The following is a 6,434-nucleotide window of genomic DNA, read 5'->3' as shown; positions in this document are numbered from 1 at the left end:
TAATTTTTATTATGTTCTAGCACTTTTTAGAAACATCATATCCATTTTTGAATGGATTTAATTTATTATTATGAGCAAATGTTGTTTCTTCTATAATAATGTTGTTTAGTATAGATTTGATATTTATATAAATGATTTGTATATACTTGATCTTGAAATGCCCAAATTCAGTATAACTAATAAGAAAAACATATTAGATAATCAATATTCATATTTTTTATGGCATTGTAGACTAGGTCATATTGATGAAGCAAGAATAAAAAAGTTATGTATGTATACCTAGATTTAAGTTCTTTATTATGAATGTGTTCTTTATTCTAAGGGTTTACCTTTTTAAAATGGCATTCCTTAATAAGAAATAAAAGGATAACGACATGGATTAATATTCCATTTACCAAAGTGATTGTATCATGACATAATTCTAGGTGTATACACACACACACACTTAAACAAGACTAAAGAATGACGAGGAATCCAAGAAAGGATCAAAATACAAAAAGAGATGATATTATCTAAATACCAAAATGGATGAACTGTTTTTGAGAAATGGTCTAAATTATTTCTAGCAATCTACATTACGACATTCAAAATAAATCTCAAGCATCCCTAACATCATTAAAAGAGAAAAAAATCATACAATTTAGTCAAATTTCCTCATTCCCCAAAAATCCTTAATCATGGTTGGCTAGTTAATGCTTTAATTTTCTATAATTGGTTTTCAATTTAATCTTTAATCATATCATCTAAATCACAATTAACTTATAATTACATAATTTCACATTTCCATTCACAACCACTCATAAACCCTAAAAATTATGATTGGAGATTTTCAATTCTCCATCAAGATTCAAGAAGAAAAGTGCATTTTATTATAAAGGAATCTATTACCTCAACTAATTAACCAATTTGATGAGCTTTTTACAATTAATTCCAAGGATTTCCTTTTCCTTTTCTAATTCTATACACTCTCTTTTTATTTTTGAATGTAAACCCTTAGATAAAAAATTTCAATAGACTAGTGAAAGAAATATTATGATGAGTGTTTAAATTAAATGTTTACACTAAAGGAATGATAATGAATAGGAAAATCTAGAATAAAGAGTTTGGGTAATATTTTTTTATAAAATATGAAAATATAGAAAATAGCCAAAAAAATAAAAAATATAGAAACGAAAACAAAAAGTGAATAGAAATGAGTTATGCGAAGAGTAAAAATATTGGAATGTAATTTGATGAAATTTGAAATATCTAAACTTAGTTTTCATATAAACAGGCAACAAAATTTGAGATACATTACCCAATAAACTTGAAAGGTTACAAATGAGGTATACATAGGGAAATTTTGAAATTGCTATATATAAATATATTGCTCATAACTAACACCACAAGAAGGAAAGAAAAAAAAAAGAGAGAAGCCTGAAAGATCTTAGAAAACCTTAGAAAAAATAAGAAAAATAAAAGGAAACCTTGCAAATTTCCAAGAGTTAAATCTCCTAAACACTAAATTGAGAGAAATCCAAGTGAGGGGAAATGAAAAGAAATTGATTTGAGAGAGAAGTAGTCATGGCAACAAGGGGAGAAAAAGAGAAAAAGATAAAAGTGGATAAAAAGCTTTTTCCTCATACAAATTCTTCTTGATTATTTGTAATTTGAAGGTGAGAGGAATAATTGTGTTTTATATGAGATTAGAGGGGTGATAGTTAGGGTTTATAATTATGAGAAATTAAGAATGTTGATGAAGCTTTTGATTTAATTGATAGTCTTTAACAAGTGAATTTAATGGGTTTAGTGTTAATTGAAAGAAATTGAAGAAAATTGAATTTGTTCTTATGCTTGAAAAATTCAGCCAATAAATTGTATTTAGAAGAGAATTTTATTGATTTTAATGTTATGGAATTTGTGTTTAAATGGGTTAATTGAAGTATATAATGCATGTAAATTAAATTAAATTGTATAAAAAATAGAAGGAATGCATGAATTTCATTTAGGAAGAGTTGGGTTAATTGTAGAGATTGTGAATAAATTTAATTAATTGTGGTATTAATTATATATAGATAGATTGGATTAAGTAAATTTGGGAAATTAGGAAAAGAAAAGAAAGAAGAAATAATGGAAGTGTGATTTATAGTGAATTGTAATAAAAATTATGATATATAATAAAGTTACAAAGTGTTGTGGTGATGAAATAATCCTGTATTGACAAGGGATACCTCAGTAACTCGATCGTAGACATGGACATGTGCTGAGGTTTTATGAGCAGCAAGTGCTTCACACATATTCCTAGTCATTTATTATATTGGTAGAATTATTAAATGAATTGTCATTGATCTAACTTGACATAAAAATAATTAAATCGATGGAATAAGAATAAATATTTATGATTTGATTAGTCATTCTGAGGATGGAGGCTAATGATATCAATGGTTCATTGATATCAACAGTTGTTGATTAGTTGTTTTCGGGTAAAAGAGAAGGCTAGTGATGTCAATATAAGGATGTTGTATCAACATTATAGATTTGTCATTTTTGGATAATAAGGAAGACTAATGATGTTAATATGAGGATATTGACATCGATATTTATTGATTAGTCATTCTTGAGAGATTAGGAAAGGTTAATAATGTCAGCACAAGTATGTTGGCATCAATATTTATTGATTAGGTGACCAATAGATTGGTGGCTAGTGATACTAGGTGATTTGGTATCGACATATTTGTGATTAATCATGCCAAGAGGAGATGGTTAATGATATCAATTCGAAATTTGATATTGGCATTGAGTTATTGATATAAATATTATCAAGTAAATGATATTCAATAGTAATTAAATGATGAAAGTGAAGATATTGCTTTAATTGTTTTTGGTGGAATTATTTAATTTATTTGGTTTTATTTATATTATTTGTTGTTTTATTCTCAGGTTCCTTACATTAGCTTCAAGAGTAAAACACCTCGTATTTTATTCTTGTAACATAATAACATTAGGTCTATTTTGGACTTATAAGACATATGTATGAATATTTATTTATGAGTATGTAAATAATAATGCTAATTTTTTAATGTAAATATATGTGAATTAAATATTTAATGCATTAAACTTCTTTTGTTATAAATGTAGAAATTTTATACAATAGTATATTCTTATGAATATATTGTGTGGTTAAGTAATATAAAGAAAATAAAATTATATTGTGATGTTAACATATTATGAAGTAATTAATTTGCTAGAAACGCGTTGATGTGGTAATGATCTAGGAGATATTGGATCAAGAAAATGGAAACATTGATTGAGAATTTTACTTGTAAAATAGGAAATTGTTGATAACTTGAAACCTTTAATTTTAGAGGAAACTTTGCTAAAATTTAGATAGAATTATAATAAAAAATAAATTAGGTTGTTAGAGTTGTGATTGCGGGGATAGCTGGGGTTTCCAACATAATACCACTCAAGGTAGAGAAAGTGGTCACTATAGTAAATTGGGTGAAAGATATGCGAGAGATGAGTTGTGTAACATATTTAAGGAAGAAGGATGATGAGCTTGTTAGGCATTAGCTAAGGAAGGTGGAAAAAGTGATGGTTCATATAGTAGTGTCAGAGGAGTCACAAGTTAATTGTGTGACTATGCTATTATTAGACAATGCCTGCTCTTAGTGGGAGACAATTAGAGAGAGAAGATTCGGAGAAGTTCTAGTATGGAAGGACTTTAGAGAGCAGTTTGAAGAGCGATATTACCCCTAACAACATAAGAGGGATAAGGAACAAGAGTTTCTGTATCTGAGACAAGGTGATATGATTATTTTGGAGTATGAGAAGAGGTTTCAGAACCTCTCTATTTTTGCTTTTGCATATCTTCCTATTGAGCGCCTTTAGATATAGAGATTTCATGGTAGGCTTAAACTGGAGCTGAAGACGGTACTAATAGCTATGCAGTTTCAGACTGTACAGGAGTTGGTACAGGCTGCACAGGCTATAAAGAGAGTGGTTTAGGATGATCAGAGGCAAGTGAATGAATAGGGATAGATAACAGGGGCTAAGAGGAAGGAGATAATATTATCTACTAGTAGACCTCCTGTTCTAAAAAAAAAGGAAAGATGGACAGTCATCTAGGAAGTTTCAGAAGAGAGGAGGGAACTTTACTCTAGCTCTAGGTAGGAGTTCATGGGGATCTACGTAAATGAGTGCTGGAGGATCCTTTAGTAGCCAAGCCTGTATAGGGGCTAGTGTTGTAGTAGGATTTATAGAGCAGTGGGGACCCATATATCCTTTATATACGAGGTGAAATATAAAGAACCCTGGAGATTATTCAGCTACATCAGGAAGGTGTTATATTTTTCGAGGTAAGGGACATCGATGAAGGGATTTTCAGTGCTTGAGTAGGGGTTATTATTATTGTAGGGAGATAGACCACAGGAAGAAGGAGTACCTTTATTGCACTATAGAAAGAACTCAGGGATAAAAAGCTACTACATAAAGCTAACAACAATCCATTACAGTAGATAGACCTACAAGGCTTGCTCAATCTAGAGCAAGTGCTAACCAGAGATTACCTAGATCTTAGAAGATAAGGACTTAGGGTAGAGTATACCATATAACTCAGGAGGATGTGGGAGCTACAGTAGATGTGGTTGCAAGTTCATTACTATTAAAATCCTTATTGGTAAATATGCCTTGATTGATCAAGGAGCTAGTCATTCATTTGTATCAAATCAAAATGTGGATAAATTGCATGTAATACCTTGTAAAATGAGTAAATGAGTAACTGTTAGTACACTCCTAGAAGAAAACATAGATATTGATGATGTTTATAGAAAGGTAATATTAGGGGTTATGAGTTAAGGGTAGATTTAATACCTTTGAAGTTGTATGATTTTGATATGATTCTGGGTATGGATTAGTTAAGTATGCATCGTAATGGATTGCTTTACCAAAATAGTGATTATACATAGGATAAATGGTAAAAGAATAATGTTTAGAGGAGATAGGAAAGTAATACCCAGTTGTGTTACTTCAATCATGACGGTCAGGAAGCTAATCAATAAGGGATGTCCTGTTTACTTAGCTTATATGAGGGGTAAAAGAAAAATGTTTAGAGGAGATAGGAAAGTAATACTCATTTATGCGACTTCAATCATGACGGTCAGGAAGTTAATCAAGAAAGGATATCTTGTGTACTTAACTTATGTGAGGTAACTTGGAAAAGAAGTAGGGAGTTAGATAGAATTCCTATGGTGAGAGAATTTCTTAATATTTTTCCAAAAGAACCATCTGGATTACCTCTGATGAGGGAGGTCGAGATTTCAATTGAAACTTTTCTAGGATGGCACTATGCAACTCTATATAGATTATAGACAATTGAATAGGGTGACCATAAATAATAAATATCCACTTTCTTGAATTAATAAACTCAAGGAAGCACAAACATTTTCAAAGATAGACTTATGATTGAGGTAATATCAGTTAAGGATAAAGGAATAAGATGTATATAAGACAACTTTCATAACATGTTATGGGTATTATAAATTTTTAGTCATACTATTTGGAATGACCAATGCTCCAGCAATATTTACGGATCTCATGAATAAAATCTTTAAACCTTAATTAGACAAGTTTGTGGTGGTATTTATAGATGACATCTTGATATATTCATCCTCCTAGTATGAGTATCAACAACATTTGAGAATTGTATTGGAGACTTTGAGAAGAAATGAGTTGTATGCTAAATCGTGTAAGTGTGAGTTTTGGTTGAATGAGGTAGTGTTCCTAGGACATGTGATATTTGAAAAGGGTATTTATGTAGATCTTAAAAAGGTGGAAGCAGTGTTAAGTGGGAAAGACCTATGAATGTCACTAAAATTTAAAAAAATTTAGAATTAGTCCAAAGCTAATCTTACCATTTGTTCTGGTTATCCAACATGGATTTCATTAGCCAAAGTTAATCTTATCATTTGTTCTTGGTTATCTAACATGGATACCATTAGCCAAAACTAATCTTATCATTTATTCTCAGCTATCCAATATGAATACCATTAGTCAAAGTTAATCTCATCATTTGTTCCTAGTTATCCTGACATGGATACCATTAGCCTAGGTTATCTCATTATTTATTCCCGGATATCCCAATTACGGATATCCTTAACTTAAGTTAATCCTGATATTCTTTATTACTCATGGTTATCAAATAACGTAATTCACACAATAATACATTATTAAAAATGTACCTTATGAATTTAACAAAATTAGATAAAGGTTCAAATAACATACCCGATCCCCCCATAGTATGTCCTCGCCTAGTTGAAGATGATTTATGTTGTACCTCCTAGTTTATAAAGAGACCATTACTTACTAGGCATCATTAAAGATTATTTTCACACACATATATGCGTACACTAGCACACATAAAAATATATTTATATATGTGTATATTACTTATATCT

The sequence above is a fragment of the Populus nigra genome, chromosome 13 (assembly GCF_951802175.1).
Source record: "Populus nigra chromosome 13, ddPopNigr1.1, whole genome shotgun sequence".
NCBI classification, from domain to species: domain Eukaryota; kingdom Viridiplantae; phylum Streptophyta; class Magnoliopsida; order Malpighiales; family Salicaceae; genus Populus; species Populus nigra.
This window is presented reverse-complemented; position numbering follows the sequence as displayed.